Genomic DNA, 24589 nt, shown 5'->3' on the forward strand with positions numbered 1-24589 from the left:
TGGCAATGGGAGGATTGGTCGGTTGGTCTAGCCTGCCCGGTGAACTCAGGCACATGAGAGACCCTGTCTCTGGGCTTTCAAAAACAGTCGGACAGCTTCTGAGGAGCAGCGTTCAAGGTTAGTCTCTGGCCTCCGAACACACTCTGAATACACACAAATATACACATTTGTGCACACCTCCATCTATGGCGTGAAGGCAAAGTGAGGCTATTTCAGAAGAGGGAATGAATCAACAGGTGGGAAATGGGGGGCGTGCAGAGACGTTAACAGGGATGGGGATGACCAAAATCCGTAATATGCATAAGAAAAAAATGCCATGATAGAGCTCATTATTTTGAACAATGGCTATGCTCTTGTAAAAATAAATAAATAAATATATAAATGCTACCAAGGCAGAAAGGGGGTCAGGCAAATGACTTCCTGAGACTTACTGGCCTGAAATTGTATCCAATTTCAGAGTTGAAGATTTCACCCTACAAGCATGGGCATGAAAAGATAGGGAAAAAAGATAGTTCCAGGTCAGGCTCCAAAGTCACAGAGAAACCCTGTCTCGAAAAATCAAAAAACAAACAAACAAACACACAAAAAAAAAACCTCTTAGATTCAGATAAGGATGTGATGTGGAACGTCCTTCTATATATGTGTTGCTTTTATTGGCTAATGAATGAAACTGTTTTGGTCAATGGTTTAGCAATCTGAACAGAGATAGAGAGAGAGAGAGAGAGAGAGTAGGCAGAGTCAAAGAGATGCCATGTAGTTGTCAAAAGTGAAAGACACCGAAACCTGACCAGCAAACCACCAACCTCATGGTAAAACAGAAAATAATAGAAATAGAATAATTTAAGATATAAGAGCTATATAGGAATATGCCTGAGCCGTTGGCCAAGCAGTGTTGCAATTAATATAGTTCCTGTGTGATTATTCGGGTCTGGGTGGCCAGGAAACGAAAGAACAGTCTTCGTTGATAAGGTTGTAAATGTTCTCTTTATTTCGCATCTTCAAAAGCCTAATTTCTGCGTTGATTTCTGTTCCCGGAGTGAGCTGGTGCTCCGTGTCTCCCCAGGGGCCTTGATGTGTCTCCCTGCAGCTGCACTTTCCCCACTGGCTCCTATCAGCAAGCTCTCTGCTCCAGAGAACAAGCAAGTGACCGAGCAAGCACTCATGGGGCACTAAATGAGAAAAGTGCCATTTAGAGGAGGCATTTGTCTGCGTGTGAATGAAGACTGGGAACTGCAGGAGCTACCACAGTTGACAGGAAATTGATGTCCCCCTCGCTATTTGCCTTGCGGAAATTGGCTGTGGACGAGGGGCAGAACAGGTGCTCGGGAAGAACGGTCAGGAGAAGGGATTCTCTGCCAGCCTGCTTCTGGCAGCTTTGTTGGGGCCACTTCCGCAAACCGAACCAAGCTCCGCCTAGGAAAGAGAAGTTGCAGAGGGATTAGCAAAGGGACCAGGGACACTCAGCTGAGATGCAGCTCTCCTTCAGAAGCTGAAAGCCAGGAGTGGCACTCAGCACCAGCAATGTCGAAAGGCTGCCATGAGGAGGGCTGCGCGATCTGCAGGGGCTGGAGGCTGTCCGTGGGAGAGGAGGAAGCTTGGTCCCTGGGGCAGGGGAAAGGCCCCTTGCACTACCCAACAGTCCCCTGTTCTTCGTGAATTGTACCACGGGACACTAGCAGGCGCAATGACTCGCAGAGATGCTTTTCAGTAGCTGTTGGTCGGGGAGCAGGGCAAAGATGGGGGCTTTCCATAGATACAGCTATCAAATGAGTTCCTGCATTCCCTGAGCATCCCTTTTCCATCAGGACCCTTCTTCAAGAAAGGGACATGGATGCCATGCTTGGATGGATGGCAGCCAACTTACAACCATGACTAGCAAACAGAGTTATATATAAAATTTTTATATATATGTATGTATATAGAAATCCACCCTTGGATTTATAAAGACATGGACAAAATGCCTGATTTTGAATACATTTCATGAGAAAAATAAGGCACGACTTAAGCTAATAGTATTACTATTTCTGTTTTCTTAATATTCTGTTATTTGATTTTGGTTGCATCTGTCAAACCCATTTCTAACATACATTTTACAAATTTTAAGTCCTCCTAAGACCCAGATGCATTTCTGTCCTTGGATTTTGTAAGGTAGCCCTCGATCTTGGTACTTGCTATTTCTTTTCATCAGTTACCTTGATCAGGTTTCTGCCTCCTGTAATTAAGCTGTCCCTTGCCAAGGATAAGGATGTTTGAGGTAACAACACAGAAAGGAATTTTATAAGGGCCCAGGCTCCACGGAAGGCCAGGCCAGGCACTGTTCCTCAGAAGTAGCAAGGAGTGGAACCATGAGCAGCAAGAAGGCTGACAGGGGTCTGGGGATGATCTTTTTTCTCAGACATTGTTCAGAATAGCTGCTTTTCAGAGACAAGACATGACACAAGTGACCTTGGATGCATGACATGCAGCTCATTTGGGTAACCATACAGGAAGTCTTCAAAGATATCGAAGTAGCCTAGCTTTGACCAGAATGTTGGTGAGGCTTCAGAAGGGAGCTGGAACTGGAAACAGCACATGGGGTGGTCCCTTCTACGCTTTCTTGTCCTGCTTTCGCTTGACAGGCCCATTCATTGGCTCTGTGGTCTGTGTCTTCTGAGTTCCTTCCACAGCAGGTCCCATCTTCCTGGTGTAATGAACCGTCGGTTGAGGTGATGTCTGATGTCCCTGACACCTGCAGGAAACATTGCTCACGGAGGCAGTGCTGACCAGCTGCTGGAGGCACAGCTCTTTGTATGAGATCCTAGCAGTACCAACTCAGGAGTCTTTTGCAATAAAACCCCAGGCCAACCCCTTGAGAGGGTGTCCCATCGAGAGTCACTGCAGCAGCTCCTGGGGAGGAGAGACCCTTTCCCAACTGCAGCCTCTGTGAAAAAAAAGTGTGCCTTTCACAGAGCCCAAGCCTCCCCTCCTCCCAGAAACCCCCCTTCAGCAGGCTCTCTGACATTTAAATATGTCACCTCAATTTCCTGTTTGTAGAAAATTTTAACTTCTCATTTGTTTGGTAGGGAGGTGGGAATGAAGGAGATTTGAGAGTTCTCTTTTAAACGTCTTATGTAAAAGCATTTTCTGAAAGCTGTGGGTTTGTTAACTATTTGGTATTTGACCCCAAAGAGAAAATTGCATCCTGGTGGAAAACTAGAAATTTATCTCAAAACACTAAATTGTAGACATTTATCTAGAAAGATGTCCAAAATGTGCTTTTAAATGAAAAAAATATGGGTTGCCAAACTGTGCATAGAATGATCTTAATTTTGCCTAAATAGAGGTAGAAGAAGAAAAAACAGGAAGGAGAAGGAAAAGGGAGAGAAGCTGAGTGAGAGGTAGGAAAGAAGGAAGGAGGGGGAAGGGAGGGAGGGGAAGGAAAAGGGGAGAAAGGAAGGATAATTTTTCATTTTAAGATTTATTTTTATTTATGTGTATAGGCATGTGAGTATGTGCATGCAGATGTGGGAACCCATGGAGGCCAGAAGAGAGCTTAGATCCCTTGGAGCTGGAGCAATAGGAGGTCGTGAGCCACCCGCTGTGGGTGCTGGGGTCCAAACTCAGATTTTCTGCAAGGACAGGGAGCACTATGTTCAGCCATCTGTCCACCTCAACCCCACAAACAATTTAAGATACATATTTATATCTTATAAAAGAATACAAAATTTAAATCGTAAAGACTATGATAACATTTGCTTGGAGAGGAACCACTTGTGATTCTCAGTTCTTTCACTTATTTCTCTGTTATTTGACAGTGAAGAAATATCATTTCTGTATTATTAGAAACATGATAGCTGACATTATGACATTTTTGAAGACCTCATAGTGTTAGTTTCTTAGTATATCTGCATCTACTTGGATTAGGGGCCTATTTTCCAACAGCTATAATTAGCTGATTTTTTGTTTTTTGTTTTTGTCAACTTGACACAAACGTAGGCATTTGTGGGAAGAAGGAATCTCAATTGAGAAAATGCCTCCGTGAGATTGGTCTGTAGGCAAGTCAATGGGGCATTTTTTTTTTTATTAATAATTGATGTGGGAGGGTCCAGCTCACTGGAGCACTGACACCCTGGACAGGTGGTCAAGGATAGTACCAGAAAACGAGCTGTCTGTCACGGGGAGCAAGCTGGTAAGCAGTGCTCCTCCATGGCCTCTCTTTCAGTTCCTGCCTCCAGGTTCTTGAGTTCCTGCCCCGACTTCCCCTCATGTTGGACTGCAACTATATGCTGAGCAAACTCTTCCCTCCTCACGCTGCTGTTGGTCATGTTGTTTTATCACAGCAATGGAAACCCTAAGACAGATATTGGTACCAGGCCACGGCGAGTTCCCGGGACAGACCTGATCCTGCGTTTCTGGAGGATGGTGATGGCATTTAACTTTGGGTTTGAAAAGCTGTCGAGTGTTCAGAGCTCAGTGGGTTGTTCTGTAGAAGCTTGGAAGATAAGAGCAATGAGAGCCGTGTAAGACAATGTTAAGATTCTGGTTCTCATCGGTGAGGGCTGGGGAATCGGCTGTGATTAGGAAGAGAACAAAACCACTAAAGCAAAACCTTTGCTCTCCTAGGACGATCGATGCTGAAGCTGGGAAACACCTGGTGGTTAAGAAGACACAATCATCATCGGGGAGAAATGTTTTGAGAAGCGTTTCCTCAGGGTCAGAACACATAAGCTGTGGTCCAGAGAGGGTCAAGGCTTCACTTCATCCTAGCCGCTGAACATGGGGATGTACACGAGCTTCTTAAGCGAAACTGATTTTGAAGTTAAGGAGGCATCATAAAGAGCACCTGAGGCTTGGCCCCGTGAGAGTCCGAGGGAGGCTATTGGTGAAGGTGCAGCCCAGTTATGGTGGGGACACCGGCGTTTCTGGGGATGCCAGTGCCGTGGGACAATTACCAAGGGCAGCAGCATGTGTACAGTGGAGCGGACTTGCGCTTACAAGACAAGCTGTGTGTGCTGGAGATGATGAAGGTGGACTTCTCAAACCCTATGATGCCTAGGAGACCATGAGTGAATCCCGGATGTCCAGCACTGGACTGTGTACGCTGCTGGACTCTGATTTCACTTTTACCTGATGGCAGCTGTACCCTTGCTCTTTCTTTTTGAGTAAGAAATATGTAACTTGTTTATGGTTTTATAGGAGCCCACAGTTAGGAGACTTTGGATTTTTAGAGAGATTTGAGAATTTTAAAAAAGACTTGGCTGTTTTTAGAAAGAGTTTGCACTTTGAAAGAGACTTTGGACATTTTAAAGAGAGCAAATTTTTAAAGTCTTTATATTTTTAAGGGCTGTGGGACTTTTTTTTAAGTCGCAATATTTTATATTGTGATATCGTTACTAACACGACATCTTGGGAATAAATAAGAAAGGGTTATGGTTTAATAGCGGTGCCTTGGTATGACAAATTGACAGTCAGTTGTCCCGGCTGTTGCTGTGGTTTGTCAATCTGTCCCAAGCTAAAATTATCTGTGAAAAGGAAGCTCAGCTGAGAAATTGAGAAAATGTCTCCATTGGATTAATTGTAGGCAAGCCAGTGGGGCATTTTCTCAGTTAATGATTGACGTCAGTGGGCCCAATCCACTGGAGATGGTACCACCCCTGGGTGAGTTGCAGAAGAAAGCAGGCTGAGCACGCCCTGGAGAACAAGCCAGCAAGCAGTGCTCTTCTGTGGCCTCTGTGTCCGTTCCTGCTCCCAGGTTCCTGCTCTGCTTGGGTTTCCGCCATGAATTCCCTCAGGGATGAACTGTTACCTGAGAGTGTAAGAGGAAATGAACCGTGTCCTCCCCCCATGCTGCTATTGGCTATAGTGCTTTATCACAGTATAGAAACCCTTACTAACACACCTAGTCACTTGTTTGAATTGATGGAACAGAGCATTGCCCAGATTAACTAAAGCACACATAGACTTTAAACTCTAGAGCCATGTCACCCTGCTCTGTGCTGTTCTGTTTCTAGCTGGGTGAGCCATGCTTCTGTTCCTAGTCACTGCTCTTCATTTTCTCTCAGTATTCTGTGAACACTTTCAGGCTGTAGACCTGAAAGGCTCCCTAGAGGCCACTGATTAGAAGATCGTCCCCAGCCTATGGTGTTGTTGGGAGGTGGTGGAATCTTTAGGAGGAAGAACTTGGTGGGAAGAAGTTAGGTTGGTCACCAAGGGCCTGACCTTCAAGGAGATATTGGAACCTGGCCCCTCTTCTTTTTCTTCTTTTTAATTTTTTTTGTAACTACTACAAGATGAACAGTCTTGTATGCCATATATACAATGTGTCAACTCGGGTCCTGAACCAAAAGAACAACTATGGGTTGAACCTCAAAACCAATGAGCCAAGTGTATCACTCCTCCTTTGCCACATCCACGGCTGTCACGCCAGTGTAGCAGAAATGTTGACTGGGCAGGCAAGTGTTGCCGGAGGATTGGGATCTGTGCTTCTTGGAGATGTGTTCCAGGCGGTCCCTTGGCAATCAGTTGTGGTGTAATGCCACCTGAGTCGCCATTTGTACTGACTCGACTTGGAGCCATATGTCTGTCTTTTCCCTTGTCTGTGTGTTCTTTGTGATCCTTGCATGTTGCTAACAGATCAGACTAATCCAGGCAGTTGCAGATACAAACAAAACTGCTGAGGACATTTTTGAGCTTTGCCCCAGTATTCATTAAAGCCTTAAAAGAAGTAGCCAGTTCTGGGAATTGGCAGGATCATCATTAGGATAATTCTGTGATGATGTGGAACAAAAGGAGTTAATTTTTTCAGGAAAAACCTTAGAAGCCTTCTATAGGAAAATAGTATTAGGCATTTGCCTGGGAAGTATGTGCAAATGTAAACAGAAGGCCTATGAAACCTTTCTCGTGGGAAGAAAAAGACCTAACCTAAGATGACAGTATCTGAGCCTAAGAATTGAGAAGGGAGGAGAGTTGAGGTTAGTGATATGGAGTGAGTTTCAGAGAGGTTCTAGACGATGTCTTAGAAATTTCCTAGCAGAAAGTTTTCCCAGGAAGATAGTAGCCTTCTTCTTTCTCACCCAGGCACACAAGGTCACTTAGCTTAAACCAGGCAGTCACCTGTGCAAGCTGATAAAGATAGCCTAGCTCAAGGGCAATAGCCTTTCTAAAGGCAAGAAAGAGTCAAAATATGAGAGAGCAGAAGTCCTTGTACCTATGCCAAGGCATCTTCAAAGATTCTTTTTGTAAACTGTTTTATGCTGTTCTATGATTTGATGATGTATGCCTTTGCCAAGTTCTTTAACTGTAAAAAATATATAATCCTGCACTGAAAAAAGTAAAAGTGCAGCAGCATTCTCAAAAACATTGAGGGTGGTCTGTCTGTCAGGCTGATTTTCTCATGGGTTTAGTCACAGCAGTGGTCGCCGACACGCTAGTTACCACCATTGCCGTGGCTAACACTAGCACCTCTGTGTACATGAACCGAAGAGAAACTGTGGCAACAAAGGCGTGGTTTTTCTGTCTTTTCTCAGAGGGGTAAATGAGTTCCATTTTGATAGTCAACTTCCACTGACCACAGAGATTGCTGGGATACATAGACAGCTAACGGGAAAAAGCCCTGTCTCTAGGCCAGATGGGCTGTGGACAAATAGAGTCAGACATACCAAAGGTTGGTCAACCCTGCTAAATGTTCACAATCAGGGAAAGAAACATGGGGAAAGGAAGGAAGGAGAGAAAGGCCTGAGCCTGACTGGTTTGTCGAAAAGGTACTCCATGGTAGTCTAACAGCCTATACCCTCTGAAGGCTGTTCGCACTCTGGTGTGGGACAATGGTCTGTATTCTGTCAATTATATTTCAAATAAACGCTGATTGGCGAATAGCTAGGCAGGAAGTATAGGCAGGACAACCAGACAGGAAGTATAGGTGGGTCAATGAGAATAGGAGAATTCTGGGAAGAAGGAAGTCCCATGCTGCAGTCCTGACCCAGCTACAGAAGAAGTAAGAAGTGACTGCCTCGCTGAATAAGGTACCGAGCCACGTGGCTAACATAGACAAGAATGAGGGGCTAATATAAGTTATAAGAGTTAGTAAGAAGCCTGAGCTAATGGGTCAATCAGTTTATAATTAATGTAGACCTCTGTGTGATTTCTTTGGGACTTAATGATTGCAGGAACTGGGCAGGACAGAAAACTCAGTCAACATCATGCCTTTTCATTCTGCTTTCCTCACACTCTCAAGTTCTCCGTGGGAGCCTGGGAGCCAGACCAGGCTAAATCATTTGTTCTTCTAGCACCTTCTAAAACAACAGTCCTAGTAAGACTCAGACCCATGGCTACCTGCTAGCGCCCCATATGTATCAAGATAGCTTGACTGTCCACTGGACTCCGAGTTCACTCTTATTCCCGAAAGCACAGGTTAAAGACTCCATTTTGACAACAATAAAACAGATGTGAGAATGCCAAGATAAATGGATTGCTGGTTCCCCTCTCTGGCTCCACCACTTACAAATCTTCCTAATGTTTGGTCAACATCTGGATCCAATACCTGGCAGTCATGCAGAGATGCCCATAATGGTTATTTATGCTCCTGGAGAGTTTGTTCCCCCATTCTGCCAGGGTCATTATTTCCTTGGGTGGATGGTACACACAATATTAATTTCCATGGGGTGCTACACACTGACATTTTTATACTGCAGAGATGCTTGGGCTTGGGAGGAACACCGAGTTCAGGCCCAGTTTAGGACCAGAGAGGATGGGAGGGATCTGATAGTTCCACCCACTGTGGCGTTTATGCCCTCTGTGGTTTGCTTCATAGTCGTGGTGGTGGTTTGGTAGAAGGTAAGAACTGGTTTCTTGTTTTTCTTCTCATGGAGTCCCATGAGTGCCAACCTTTGTGTTGGGCCCATCTCAGCCTCAAACTTTCTCCTGGTCTTCAGAAAAGTTGGCCTGGCCATCTCAGCAGCAAAGGGAAGCCTGTGAGGGAGTTCACTCAGAGACTTACAGGTTTCTTTGGAGAGAGTCACAAAGCTTGGGAGCATTGAGACCAGGAACACCCCTCTGCAGCTTGGGCCACACCCAAGGAATAAGTTCACCTAGGTCTTAATGCTTGAAAACCGGGTGCTTGAGGTGCAAACTCCTTCTGAAGAGCTTAGGTGGGTATTTGATGGCTCGTGTGGAATGACCAGAAGTCTCAGGACATTGAACAATACATCCAAGGTCTCCAATTACCATTACCTTGCTCTGAGGAAACAGTGTGAACAATTGTGAGGAATCTGAGAGATTTACTTTGCTCAGGCTAAGCATTTACCATAGCAGGGACTTCAGAAGCAGATGGAGGAGCCCCTGCAGACACCAAGTGTCGAAGCCTACGAGTTGGGATTCAACCTACAGGCCTTGAAGATCTTGGGGACTGTATAGTCGTTCGACTATACAGGTCAATTTTACCAAATCAGTACTGGGGTGATCAGTTACCCCAGAGCAGCTCTCGGCAGGCACCTTGCATGAGCCTTTTCAACCAAAGTCTGACACATACCATTGTGAGGCATTTTGTCACCAGTGACAACCTAGCACAGAGAACTCATGACAGAAAGTCTCAACTCTTTGGAAGCAGCGTCTGTGATGTTCCCACAGCATAGGAGGACACCTTGCCAGAGAGGATGAAGACACATATGAATGTTCCACATTCAGCTAAATTAAAGAGTAAATAAAGAAGTATTAAAAAAGCATTGGGTGCGTACAAGAAAGCGACGCTTGTCACTTGACCCAGAAATCTTGGGAGTAACGGGAGAAACAATGGGCGCCTTCTGTTGACAGTGGCCATGGGCAAGACGAGCGGCCCTCTTGGCAGGCTCCCTTCCTTCCGCACTCCTGCAGGAGCATGACTAGCAATGCTGTGTGGACAGAGATGTTTCCATGCAGATGGTCTTTGTCCACCCGCCTGCTGACAGCTCGTACAGAAACCATGCGTGTTCCTGCTGCGATCGAGTCTTGATATTGCCCCAGTGACAGAAACACCATGGCTTCATTGTGTTGTCCCCTCTCGCTTTAATTTCCTCAAACACAGGTTCAATAAAGACCCAGCTAGGATTCTGCCAGCTCCTCTGGCCTGTTTCTATGGAATGAAATCAAAATCATATTGGAAGAGGTTTTTTTTTTTTTTTTTTTTCTCCCCTAAACAGGCAAATCCTCTTCAGAGGAAACGCTGGTCTGTGGCTGAGTCTTTTCATAGTTTTTTGTACTATAATCTGAAGTCAGTACTGTCAATTAAATTATCATTTACTGTCTGAGACGCGTGCTTCAGGGCATGGCTCCCACTCTGCCTCAGTTTCCCCTCCATTTTTCTGGTGTGCTTCCTTGCCTGTCCCCAGTTCCTCGAAGAGACAAAATAGCTTGATGTGGGAATGTGGATTTTGAAACCCAACCACTTGGTGATGGAAATCAGGCCCAGCTAAGTGGTTTGGGGCAAGTCACTTGACCCGTCTGAGCCTAGATCAACGACATGTAAAGCAACAAATACTCCTCCCTCCAGGGCAGTTGCCAGAAATATGTGAGATATGCATTTTAAGTGTTGGACACGTTGGTCATCAGTGTCTACTACCACTGCTTGTTTCTATAGCAACCCTGGGGCCCAGGACTTGGCTCATCCTCTTCCTCTGACTTCATCTCCATCAATCATTGAGTTTTCTTTGCTTCTTTGAGAAAGAGGTGGTTTAATGAATGTAAACGAAGGGTGTAGAAAAGATGGGTGTTACCATTTCTTTTCCTACGTCAAAATACCGACACCCTCAGTTTCCAGCTGTGAAAAGGCGAGCTCAGAAGTTGGCTGAGCATTACGTGGCAGGCTTTTACCACAAAGTTTGGGTAGTGAGACCAGACTGAAATAAACGGTATCGACTAATATTACATGCAGAATGTGTTTGATGCTGTGGGATCAAAGAGGGAAATTACACGTGGGTTTACAGCAGTCGGTCCACTTGAGCACGCCTGGGGAAATCACATGACGGTCACAGTCAGCATGGCATCTTAACAAGGCTGCCCTGAGACTGGTGACGTGATGATCAGGACCCCCTTTGATAAGCACCTACTTAGTAGCCTGTGATTACATAGGCTGCTACCCCCTTCTCTGCCTCCTCCTTTCTGCTCTCCCCTCTGGCCACTGCCTCTGTCTCTGCCTCTGTCTGTCTCTCTCTCTCCCCCAGTCTGGCTCAGCCAGGAAGCCTGCTAGAAAAAGGAGTGTAATTGTTTTCCTCCTGTAAACAGTCACGGTGAGAGTCGCAGGAGAGGAAGAAGGATTACAGAGCATTGCTAGCTCAAATGAGAAAACCTCTGACAATCAAAGGAGTCCTTTCCGGAACAGGCTCAATCTGCAGCAGCAGAGCCGCCTGGGAAGCTCACTTTTGAGAGTCCCTGGGTCTCGTGCAAGCCCTGAGGCTAAGCATGGGGCACTGGGGAGAAGTACACAAATCCTAGCCCAACAGGGGCCATGGAAATTAGAACTGATACTAGCAATGGTTCGGCAGAATAAAGGATTAGAAAGACTTGACAGTGTCTCACTGCTCTCCCAAGTCCACACTTGGCGGCTTTGTGTATCAGTTGGGACAGGCTGGGCTACACTACAGAGACAAATCAGTTCCTAAAACTCAGTAGCTTCAGACAGCAGAGGATTCTCTCTACTTCATGCTGGCCTTTTGTCGTTTTTATTACTGCTACCCTGGCAGCCAGGTTGATAGAGTGGCCACTACAGAAATATAGCCTTGGGAAAAGAAAATAGAGGAGTCTGGGAAAATGGTGGAATTGGTGATATGCTTGCTTTTTGAGCTTGAGGACCTGAGTTTGTATTCCCAACCCCCACAAATAAAAGCCAGGCGCTGCCACACGTGCCTGTAATAGCACTGTGCAGAGATAACTGGATCCCTACAGTTTGTTGGCTGAGCCAGTGAGTAGTTCAATAAGAAATCCAGTGCCAAAAGAAAAGTAGGAAGTGATGGAGCAAGACACTGATGTCAGCTTCTAGCCTCTACGCGTGTGCATACACATGCATCTGCATACACACCTGGACAAGCAAGTAAACAGATACCACACGTACACACACACCCGACACACAAGAAAGGAGGAGAGAGAGAGAGAGAGAGAGAGACAGAGAGAGAGAGAGACAGAGAGACAGAAAGAGAGAGGTATCCAGGAGGGTCTTGAATTAGTAATTATACTCAACATGGAAGAATATGCTCATTGGCCAGAGTAAGTCACATGACCCTACCTGATCGGTGGAGTCAGGATGTGCAACAACACCCTGTGTCTTTGAGAGGTACAAACCCATATTTGATTGACAAACATTTCAATAACGGGATCAACCTTTTTCTAAATTGAAGTGAAATACCATGCATTGCCCACCGTGTGAGATGTTAACCAGAACTAGCCTGGTTAAAGTTAGGGCAGAGGGTAGAACTGGAATTCTCTCCCCTTCCCTAACCTCCTAGGTTCCGAGGACCCTGGATTCCCAGAGACAGCCTGGAAACCATGGTTTCAGCACATACCAAACTGTCACCTTACTTAGATACCATTCTCTGCTTATGTGTGATTAACTGTTTTAATAAATGATTTTATTCTAGTGGAAAGGGTATAATTAAGTAGGAGAGCATCAGTCTGTAGCATGCCTCACTGAAGGGGGTATGGTGAACAAAATGTTCTTTGAAATATCATAAATGCAGGCACACCGCTTGTGAGAAAATAAGCGTCTTTAAAACAGCCCCCCCATCACCAGTACACCCAACACAATCAAATGAAGCATATACAGAAATCAATTTTCAAAAGAAGCCAATGTTATGACTTGCATGACACTCCACGACACCACACTGAGTGGAATAGAGCAATCACAATAAGATGTATGGCAGTGTGTGTGTGAGGTGAAAGCTGATACTGCCCAAACTCAGAGAGACAGAGGGAGAACAGTGGCTGTGTGGTTTGGAGGAGAAGATGGAGCCTTGGTGTGTAATGGTTCAGAGAGGCGTTTTTGCCTTATGACAAAGTTCTGAGTATCACTTGCACAACCAAGGTAAGATACATTATGCCACTGATCTGTACACTTAAAAGTGGTCACCATAGCACTCCTAGAGGACACAGACTCTCAGCAAACGTCCTGTTGTTCTGGCTCTTACGATCTTTCCACCCCCTCTTCTCTAGGTGTGGGAGTTGTGCTTTGGGACTGGGTTCCAAAACTCTGCCCTTTGATTGGTTGTAGTTTTCTGAAAGAGTTTCCGTCTGTGGCAAAGTGAGGTCTCTTGATGAGCGGTGACGACTGCACTTACCTGTGGGTCTAAGAACACGTGCTTAGAACATAGTTAGGGATGATGCTGGGACATCCGTAAAAATCACCAACATGACTGCCTAACCATGGTCTGAACAAGACAAAACCAATCATGTGGATGAGGGAAAGTCCATCAGGCCTCAACCCCACACATAACAGACATCTAAGGAATACTAATATCAGGAAAAATACCTTTCTTCTGAGATGAACACCCCAACTGGGTATCCAATACCAAATTCTCAGCCCTGAATATATGTGGGTAGCATTATACAGACTGAACAGGTTGTACATGGGCTTAGGAAGAATATATATGTGTCTGCGTGTGTACACACACGTGCGTATTTATATGTATGTAATAAAATTAATGAAAAAAGAAATTATGAATTTGAAAGAGAGCAAAGAGGGCGATAAGAGGGTTTAGAGGGACAAAAATGAAGGGGAAAATGATGCAATTATAGTCTCAAACTATAAAGGAAATAAATTTTTCAAAGGTGGGTGGTTTCATTTTCATTTATGCATGACATTTTATTGTTGAGTTAATAAGTCCCTTATTGTATTCCAAAGCACCAATTGAAACATTTGATGTTTGCCTAAGTATTGTTCATTAAGAAAGCATTACACTGGATTAGAAGGTAGAATAAGTATAATACATGCACTAACCTTAAAAATGGGCACAATGGTGAGCCTGGGAAGCTGGCTCAGAGGTTAAAGTGCTTGCCCCATAAGTGTGAAGACGAGAGTTTGAACGTCATTCTCACACATAAATGTTGGGCAGTTGCAGCAGCCTGCCTGTAGTCCCAACACACAGGAGGGATTGAGACATGATCCTTGGAGCAAGCTGGCTAGCCAAACTAGCTAAACAGCAAGCTCTGGATTTAGCCAGAGATCCTGCCTCAGTATAGAAGGCGGGGAGCATTGCAGGAAGATGCCCAGTGCCAGTTTCTGACCTCCACACACATCTGCATTCTAATTATAACAGAGAACTCTGGTCTTTGTTCATTGGTATCGTCGCCCTTCTTCCTAAGACTTAGAACTTAAGTCAAAGTGAGGGATGTAATTGGTCCTTCTAGCTTCGTCTGGTAGAGAGGTTTCTTAGCCCACACACTAGTTACCTTTGCCATGTTGTAACCAAAATCCCCAACAGAAATAATTTATGAGAGGAAGGTTGTATTTTGGTTTGCAGGTTCAGGGAATTTCCATTCATCCTGGCAGGGCAGGCGTGGTGGGGCAGTTTCTGTGACTACGGGGAAAGACCTGCCTCTACTGGTTTCTGCCCAACCAGTAGGCTCCACCCCTTTAAGGTTCCACACCTTCCGGATACACACGATTCAAATTATAGCACCCAGTTACCCTCCCCACGTCTACAGTGTCTATCTCTGGGACTCTAGAGAACCTGTATTGCTGAGTTTTTGTGACCCTCACGGGAGAAGGAGACACTGCTCCTTCTAGAAACTCTGGCGGTAGCCAGGGATCTTGGGGATGTGATTTGGTGAAAGCCGGCAGGTTCAGAAGCCTTGCACCTGAAGACACATGTATGCTATGGGACACACGGTAAATGGTGGCCCTGGAAGACTCTCCAGCAGATGCTAAGCTGCATGGCGGCTTTTGGGTGGCATCCATAAGATCGGAGGGAACTGCTGTGTGAGCTCAAGCAAGGATGGTTGGCCTTAAACCTCAGTTTTCCCATCATTAAAGCAGGAATTATAATCTAAGGATCTATGAGAATTATTCTCTTGCTCCCTGCTTGCCCCCACCCCACCCTTCCAAAAAAAACGTGTATTGAACTCATTCTGTGCTGGGTATTGTACTCAGTCCTGGAAGCTGACCAGCAAGTTCAATCCCTATACTCACAGAGCCAGGATTTTTAGTTGGGGCGGAATATTAATTAATAAACAAGAGCTGCAGAGCTGGCTCGGGGTAAAGAGCACTTGTTGCTCTTGCAGAGGACCTGAGGTGGAGTCCCAGCACCCATGTGGCAGATCACAACAACTGCCTGTGATTCCAATTCTAGGGGATCCGAAGTCTCTTCTGGCCCCCGAAGACACCAGGACACGTGCAGTACACAGATGTTCATGCAGGCAAAAGACTCATATGCATAAAAGGATTAAATAAGTAAATCTAAAATAAATAGATAAATAAATAAATAAATAAATGTTAATGCTGCTCTGTGGACACACTGTGAGTATGCCCGTGCTGCTTTGTAGACACACTGTGTGTGTGCACATGCATTGATGTATTTTAAAATGAGGTAACTAAAGAAACCTCTAAAGAAACAACTTCTGGGTGAAGACAGACTTGAAAGAGACAGAGGGGAAAAGCATACAAATATCTGGCAGAGAGAACACAAGGGCAGGACTGGAGCAACGGCTCAGTGGGTAAAGAGCTCACTGTGCAATCATGAGGGCCTCTGTTCAGTTCCCCAGTACCCAAGAAAAAATCAAAAGTGGTATGGCATTAGTGGCTATAACCCAAGAACTGGAAATGGGAGTGAGTGGGTCCTGGGGCTCACTGGCTGCCCAGCCTAGTGAAAATGGAAAACTTCAAGTTCAGTAAGAGACTCTGCCTCGAAAACAAACAAACAAACAAAGATGACAGGACGATATCCGGTATCTACCTCTAGCCTCCACACACCCACACATGTGAGAGTACTGGTGGACTCACATGTGTACACACATGCTGACCCCACACACATATGCAGCACAAGGGCAAAGGCCCTGAGGTCGGCGTGGCTCCGTTGCAGTGAGGACAGAGTGCAGGGGAGTTGGTAAGAAATGGCTTTAAAAGGATGTCAGCAGGCAGAGCAGACTACAGAGAGTATCAAAGGCTGCCACAAAAGCTTGGCTTTTTACTGGGTCAGAAGAGAGGATGCTAAGGCAGGGGAAGAACATGACCTATTTCACATTTTAATAGAATCTTTCTGGCCTCACTGTGGAGAACAGAAGACAGGAGGCAGGGCGGAAGAAAGACCTGTCAGGTAACCTTTGCAACGGTCCAGGTGAGAGACCGTGGTGATTGGGTGCAAGGTGGTGGTTGAGGAAGGGAGTAGATTGGCTCTAGGTGCCTCCTGTTAAAGCACTCCTGAGTTTCTGGAGCTTCCTAGGAACCCAGTGGGTGGTGATGGTGATGCTATTATTAAAAAATATACGTGGGGAAAACGTGTGAAGCTAGAGGCAAAAGACCGATATAACCTCCAGTGGAACAGGCTTATCTGCACAAGGGGAACAGAGCCAGGAGCCTGGGATAATAACACACTGGGCATTAGGGGTAATCTCAGAGGGACTATTTTGGGACCAGGAAAAAAGATTGTTGTGAGCTTCAAAGGTACCACATTGGGACTTCAGTGAAGGAGCTGCCCCTGAGCCAGAAACTCCCGAGAAACAGAATGAAGGGGAGCCAAGGTCGGTTAGGAGACTCGGGATCCAGAGACTAGGAGAGATGACCATGAGAACATCTTGTCTGTTTGTGCAATCCAAGAAACACCAAGCAGAAACTCCCTGGCAACTCAGCATTGCATTAGCAATTAACACCCTGCTTGTGCACATCCATTTCTCCCAGGCAGGATTCAGTCAGATACAAAGATGGTCTGTTCTTCCAAGAGCCAGATGACCCATCGTCCCTCCAGCACACAAGTAGATCGTGGCCATCTTGCCTTGCTTCAAGGATGGTATTGTCGTCTTCACTCAGTTTAAGGTGGCCAGGCCCGGCCTTGCCACTGAATCACAGTCCCCAGCGTCCACACACACTCTGCTCGGGCCTCCTGCTGCCCATGGGAACCAGCTCTCTATAGTAGTAGGAGAGGTTTGGAGTGCAAGCTGTGCACATGCCGTAACAGCAAGGCTGTGATGGACCACCCACTGGAACCCCAGACACGTGCCGGTCCCCTGCGAAAAATACTTCCTTGAGTTCTAAGGAATGATTGACCTGCAGTTATTCCTTTATTTTGCTTCGGTCTTTGTCCAGGTTGCAAAAATGACCCAGAGCAACAATGTAAAACAGACTTCGGTGCCGCAAAGGAAGCCACCTCTGAGCTGCCCCTATGCCCGCCTCTAGCTGCAGGTGGCTGTCGAGCCTTTGAACGGTGGCCAGTGTGACAGATGGGCTGCATTTTAAAGTCATATTTCCATCAGCTCGACTTTCAACTGACAGAGCCTTACATGGCTAGCAGTCACCCAACTGGACAGTCCAGCTCTAATATGTTTACCAACTTTAACCATAACCTTCTTCTCTACTAGATGAATAATACTGTCAGAGACAGTTCAGTGGGAAAAAATAAAATGTTTCCTTCATAAGTAAGAGGATCTGAGTTCACATCTCCAGAACCTATAGAAATATGGTGGCAGGCACATTTGTATCCCCAGCACGCCTGTCCTGTGAGGACATAAGAGGTGGGCACAAGAGAAAGTAGAAGCCCCTGAACCAACTGACCCGGCAAATGCAGCAAAACAAGAAAGAGATCCTGTCCCAAGAAGGAAGGTCACACCCAAGGTTGTCCTCTGCCTCCACAGCATGCCCGTGGCATCTACATACCCACATGCACAGTGCCTGTGTGCAACCTATACACACAATCATGTGCATGCATCTGAATGCATGCACATACATACATTCATAAGAATGTCACTATCCCTGGGTTTGGGAGACCTTATTTTAGTAACCCAGGGAGCAATCAAAACACTCAATTCAGTGAGAACTGGAGCCATCCTTGGGATACAGGATATTCTAATTGATGGCGTACCCATTTGTCCCTGTGAGCTTCCGTTTTTCCATCTTTCTCTCAAGGGAATGAGAGACTCTAAAATCTTTGAGATTCTTTGCAAATAAGACCGTCCTCTTCCTTTGACTTTCTCTCACGTCTCATGACTCGTGACTTCTGAATAAAAAGCAAATCATTTCACAATAAAGATATAGAACATTCCGAGTCCTTCGCCGGTTTCTAAATCCATCGCATCCTTGGGCAAAAAGAAAAGGCAAGTTGCCTTTTGGCCCATATTCAATAGATTTACAATGGAAAACCTCAAGGCCAACCATAGCCGAAGTGGCAGAAGCCACCCCAGTGCCAAACTCTGTAAATAGCAACGGTAGCAGCCAATCAGAGGCGGGCAGTGCTACCCCACAAAATGGAAAGCGTCACTGCTGTTTATGTAACTTACCTAGGCAGTTCGCATCACAGAAGAGAGGGACAGCTTCCGATGGTTTGTTTGCATCACCTCGAGAGGGGGAGGCAAACAAGAACTGGAACATTGACAGTTACCCAAAAGTGGCTCTGCCCAGGACCGATGTCAAGCTGGGGACTTCAGAGACAGGGCGGGTGTTGGAATGGGAAGCACCAGTCTCGTATAGAGCTGACAAAAAGGTGCCTGTCCCTACCGATGCATCATCTCTCGTTTGATCCTTTCAACAGCCCTGTGATACAGCTATAATGATTTCAAGAGGTTAAGAAACAGAGCCAAGGTCACACAGATGACAAATGGCAGAGCCAGAGTCCCAGGCCAGGTCACCTCCACCCAGAACCTTGGCCCTGCAGGCCCACAGCAGAAAACGCCTGGGAAAAACAATAGCAACAAGAAATCAGTTTTGTGGTTTTTTTGGTTATGATTTGTATGCCCATCAACTTCCAGAAGACTTGAGGGAGCTTGGAGAAGAAAGCCTGGTGCAGGAGAAGGCATCTAAGGATAAGGCTCTTGCTGATGAAACCAGAAGAAACAGTTTCAGACACCTGAGTGAGGCAGATATTCACACTTGGGCTTTTAATTTGGTCCCTAGCTTTTCTGGCAGCTAAACCAAAAAGAGAAACATATTGGATTGCATAGATTTGTGTTTTCTGACAGTATAAAGAATACATATTCATCTGTAGAGACAAAATGTTTCCCTGGAATTAAACCTAGGTAGGAGTTCATCCCGTGAATCCTTGGCTGAAGATCAAGGGAGCTTTACTCAACTCTTTGCAAAGTGAGGGACGATGTCAAGGTCACCTTGCAGTGTTAGGAGGGTGTGAAATATTACTAACTAGGGAGCCACAAACGAGCCAGAGACACAGCCACAGAGTGCTACTTTTGTTGACCCTCTATAAAGTCAGAGGATGTAATATACTTCCGCACAGCTTAGTGAAGGGGCTCTCTGAGCATCCCAGAGCCTATAAGCTGGGGCTTTGCTTTATGGGGTCTCACAGTGAAGGAGAGCCTCGGCGAATACCAGGGATGGAGGGTTACATGGGTCATCCACCCTCGGGGACACCAGGTGTGAAGACTAACAGGGAGTAGTAGCTAAGCATCACTCGGGACAAGAGGCATCTACACACGGGTTTAAACCGTGACCTGTAGATGTATACTATACACAGGCCTTCATTTAGAGTGATTGAAGAAGATGTTATTTCAGAGCTATGGACTGGGCAGAACAGAAAGAACAGGAAGCTTGGTTTCTAATTCTAGACGATTAAGACCTAAACTTGGATGTCTTGACCTTGGATCACTGATACTTGGGATTGGTTGTTTCTTTGTAGCAAAGAGCTGCCCTGTGCACTGTAGGAGATTGATAGCAGCATCCTTGATCTCCACCTGCAACAATAGTGACAACCAGGAATGTCTGCAAACACCGCCAGCTACGCCCTGCTCTGGTTGAAAATCATTGATCCATTATAGAAGTGGAAGGGGGGGGGGATACACATAAAGTAGAGAATTCTAGTGATTGCAATGCAGTGAATACAGACGGTTACAGTGACCCAAAGGCAGGGAAGCGCTCTCTTATCAAGGAAAGCAATAAAGAAGCCTGGAGATTAAAAGGAAGGGAGGAGACATTTGAGTTGAGCTTTGATGGATTTGCTTAGGTTTGCACACAGGCCTGCAAGGGAGAAATCAAGGTCGGGCTGGAAATGAGGGGGAGGGGCTCTGAGTATTGGGCAGCGGGTTCAGAGCCTGATCCAGCAGTCCTGGCAGAGCTTTGAAAGTTTTGAAAAGAAGAAAATTGCTCAGCCTGACCAGAGGAAAAAGAAGACTGCTATATTGAGACTGAGTACTACAGTTTGGAGGCATGAGTTTTTCTACCACTTATGTCAAATGCCAAACCCCAGTGAGAATGGGGCCTTTGGCGGAGTTCTTAAATATCAGAGCAGAGCCCTCATGAACGGTATTGATGCCCTTAGAAAAGGAATCCAGAGATATAGCTGCCCTGGTACCCTATAAGGACAAAGTAACACAGTACCCTCTGCAAGGAAGAGGTCTTTGCAAAACATGGGCTCTGCAGGACTCTGATTCAGGACTCCTTGACATCCAGAGCTGTCAGCAATGAATCTCAACCAATCAGTTTTAAATATTTGCTTAGAGTCATCTGAACAGACTGAGACACAGAGTAAGAGAGAGAGGGAAAATGGGGAGATGAGAGGAAACACAGCAGTCCAGATGAGAGGCTCAAACACAGAGAGACAAAATCCACAGAGCAAGGGGTGATGATACACGGGAGGGAACAGCGTGGGATGAAAGAGAAACCAAGTGCCTGAGGAATGTGCCTTCCACCAGGCTGGGTCGGGAGCATGCATCACCTGCATGCATGCACCCATCAGACAAGGGCACACATCACCTGCATGCATGCACCCATCAGACAAGGGCACACATCACCTGCATGCATGCACCCATCAGACTAGGGCACACATCACCTGCATGCATGCACCCATCAGACAAGGGCACACATCACCTGCATGCATGCGCACGTATGTCACCACACCTACGCACCTCCGGAGAGTTGAGAAAGCCTTTCTGACTATGAACTCTGCTAGGAGCTCGCCTAAGGGACAAGACAAAGGGACATTGTTTTTGCGCTGCCTTTGAGACAAGTCGCCTGTGGCCAAGACTGCCAGAAAGATGCCTGGGAACTCTGAGGCTGGGTTGACTTTCACTCTGTCCTTGTTGAGGAGCCCTAGTCCCTCCTTCTCCAGGCCCTCCACTCTCAGCTCTGCTGAGCATTGCCTTACAAGCAGAGCAAGGAGATGCCTCTTAGGCTACATGACTTCAGGCCTTCGTACTGGAGACATTTTATGATCTCTCTGCTCCTTCCTGGGCATTGCTCTGTCGGACCGAATAAATATTGACTATCCTATAAAACACAAACCCTCGTATTTATACACCCACCCTTCCAGAGGCTGCTGAAGCCCAGCCTCAGACAGCAGTGTTCCTGCAGAGGGCTGGGAGCCCCACTACAGAGCGCACCCAGGCCCCATCTGTTGGGGTGGAGTCTGCTGTTCTGGGAGATAGCCTACAATGGCAGCGGGTACAGGGTTGGCAGGTGCTAAGTGTGGTGTTACTGTGTGGCTGCTTTGTATCCAGTGGGAGCGCTTGAGTTACAAACAGCCAGGAGTAGCCCTGTGGAATGCCATGGAGAATTCCGACTTTTTGTGTCTTTGTTGCTCTGAGCTATGGATTTTGAATCTTTGGAATTGTCCTTTCGTGGCTCCAAGATGGCTGCTGGAGCGCCAACCTAGAGGGAAGGGATCGGGTAGCGACTTGTTCCTCAATGGTGGGAAGCCTTTGTGTATTCACTCGGTACATTTCTGGCTATCCCCCAGTCCGGTGAGGGATCACTGGCACAGAGGAGGGTAGCCACCGTGGTTGACTTAGAACAACCGTGACTTATCCCCTGCACATGGGTAGGGTGGGGAGATGCCACTTCATCTAAAACCAGATCTTTGCCTGATCCAAATACTATTTGTGGTCTAGGCTCTAAGAGGACTTTACCACCAGTGGCCCTGGGCAGGGTCATGGGCAGGCTAGGAACCACTGCAAACAAATGTGGTTTTCAGCAGGTGAGTGACCACTGTCTTCCTTCTCTCTCTTGAAAACCAGGGAGCCAGGCCAGCTCCACTGATCTGTAGGAGACAGACGGCACCAGCGAACTCTGAGGCTGTAGGGACACCGTAGGGTGGTCACATAGACAAGATTATGATAATACTATCTACCCTATATAAACAATTAAATACTTCTGGTGTTGGGGGGGTGTCTCTTAAGCAATAACTGAGGTCATTTTGCATGCTAATGGAGAAATAAAGACTTTATCCTGATATGTCTGAGTGCTTGCTTGCTTGCTTGCTTGCTTGAACTCCTAGCTAGAAGAGAATTCTTCCCATAATACTGTACGCAATATGCATTTTGTTTAATTCCTTGGCACTACCCTTTAGACCCTGGGACAGGCTTGAGATACAGTGGGCATCAATAAACTAAAACTGTAAATCATGGGAAATGTGTGTTTTGATCTAAAGTTGTTTTTGAAGATGGTGATGACTTGACTAAGATATTAAGTCATCCACTAAACAAATCCCAGGGCCCAGAATGGAACCCTGGATCCTGTCTGGTTCCCTGACACGGACAAAGTATGGTGGTATTGGTTCCACTCTGGAGGACAGTGGAATATGTGTTGTGAAAATGATGACGTCATGGAATGGAAAAGGCAGGTGCCCTCTACTCTTCCACTGATGCCTGCTCAAGATCACCCACCGTCACTGGCACCCTGCTCCCGAGGCATCACAGCGGTGCCTGGGAGCACTTCTCACAAGGCTGGCTGTGTGGCCTCTGAGGAGCTGTGGAAATTTGTCTTCTTAGGCTTGCATGGGGACTCAGATGCATTCCATCTGGCTCACCCCCTTTCAGCTCTGTGTCCTTCCTGTCTGTGGCCAGCATCAGCCTGCCTAGGAGGCTGAGCCGAAACTCCTTAGGGAGATGTAAGGAGCTGCCAGAGAACACTATCCAAGCATCTAAGCATCTCTCCTTTGGTTTTGAGACAGGATAAAGGAAAAGCAAGGGGCTGTAACATTCGGGGCCTCTTCCTGGACCTGGCTGTGGCTTTTGTCCGGGATACCTTATGGAAAAAGTGAGAGCCAAGCTGCAGGGCTCACAGCTGGCTCCAGGCCAGCCCAGAGCCTCTCGCCCGCTGCTGTTGCTCCTTTGCTGGAGTAAGGGACGTGGCCTGCTTGGAGTCTACCAGCTGTGTTTCCCTCCCAGGTTCACAATGAAGCTGCCTCAGGGCCATCGGGCTCCAATCGGCCTTATGTTTCCCTGGGCAAAAGGAGTGGAGATCTGAAGCTCACAGGGCCTCATTTGCCTGTTTCTGCCAAAGTTACATATGGAACCAGTGAGGATCATGTGTGTGGATGGGACTGGGAAGAACCAGAAGACAGCAAGCAGACCATAAAGGTGTGTGTGTACTAAACCACCTCTGCCACCTCCTTTGACCTGGAAGTTCTTTACAATCCAACAGCTTGGAAGTGAGGGAGTCCTAAATGGATGCTACAGGCTGGAGCAGGAGTCAGAGGAGAGGGGATCTAGGAAGAGAGTGCTTTAAAGTTTTAGGCCAGAGAGATGAGGGAACATTGGAGGGGGTGGGTACAGAGAAGGGCAGATACCAAGGGTGTCATTTTGAGCATAATATGATTGAGGAACCTATTAGATGTCCGAGCAGATCTGCATGATAAACCTAACTGTGCCTATGGGACACAGGGAGGAAGAGAGGGAGGGGAGGGAAGGCCTGAGGAAAGATGAGGAAGAGAGAGGGGGAGAGAGAAAGAGAGAGAGGGAGGGAGGGAGGAACTGAGGGAAGGAGGGAGGGAGAGAGAGAGGAGGGAGAGAGAGAAGGTAGAGAGAGAGAGAGAGGAGGTAGAGAAAGGGAGAAGAGAGGTGGAAGAGAGAAGGTAGAGAGAGGGAGGGGAGGGAAGGGTGAGAGAGGAGGTAGAGAGAGGAGAGAGGAGGGAGGAGGAGAGAGAGAGAGAGAGAGAGAGAGAGAGAGAGAGAGAGAGAGAAATTGCTGCATCATGCTGTCCTGCCTATCGTTGAAATTCCACATGCTGTGGAGATTAAGCCAGTGAGCCTGTGGAAAACTACTGAAGACTCCCTTGCTCCACAGATTCTAAGTTTGAACGAAAGACTGGCTGGCTGCTTCCAAGAAGTATTTTTGTGAGGGTGTTGAGGGCTTCTTTTTTGAACTGAAGCCCTTGGCTTTGTCAACATGCCCAGAGTGCATTTCTTCCACCGGAGCAAGCTCACCCTGATCACGATGAGCAGGCTTCCAAGAGACTGGAGTAACTCTGTGGGCCCTAGAGAGCAGCGTCGTCTGCCTGTCACTCCCTCTGACCCTTGGGTCCTTCATAGGTGTCCCTGCCTCCCAGGCCACAGCCAGGCTGCTTTCTTCACAGACACATTTCGGTGATGGCACTCAAACCAGGGGAGCCTGGGTGAGCTGGAATCAGAGAGAAGAAATGAACTGAATGACTTACCAGTGTTGTTATTGAAGTATTAAAAAACTCGGAGTTGATTGTGAGCTGAGAGCTGATTATGTCTA

At 46.6% G+C, this 24589-nt stretch overlaps 1 long non-coding RNA gene across 1 annotated transcript; it reads right to left on the reverse strand.

Moving 5' to 3' along the window:
* Window positions 1–965: 965 nt before the first annotated feature.
* On the reverse strand, window positions 966–18666 carry LOC146890116 (uncharacterized). Its single transcript, XR_014999272.2, has 2 exons — window positions 18424–18666; window positions 966–1413 (listed from the first exon to the last, which is right to left on the reverse strand). It is a non-coding gene; the product is annotated as an uncharacterized LOC146890116 (long non-coding RNA).
* Window positions 18667–24589: the final 5923 nt, after the last annotated feature.

This window comes from Myodes glareolus, chromosome 20 (assembly GCF_982192425.1).
Source record: "Myodes glareolus chromosome 20, mMyoGla1.1, whole genome shotgun sequence".
In the NCBI taxonomy this organism is placed as follows: domain Eukaryota; kingdom Metazoa; phylum Chordata; class Mammalia; order Rodentia; family Cricetidae; genus Myodes; species Myodes glareolus.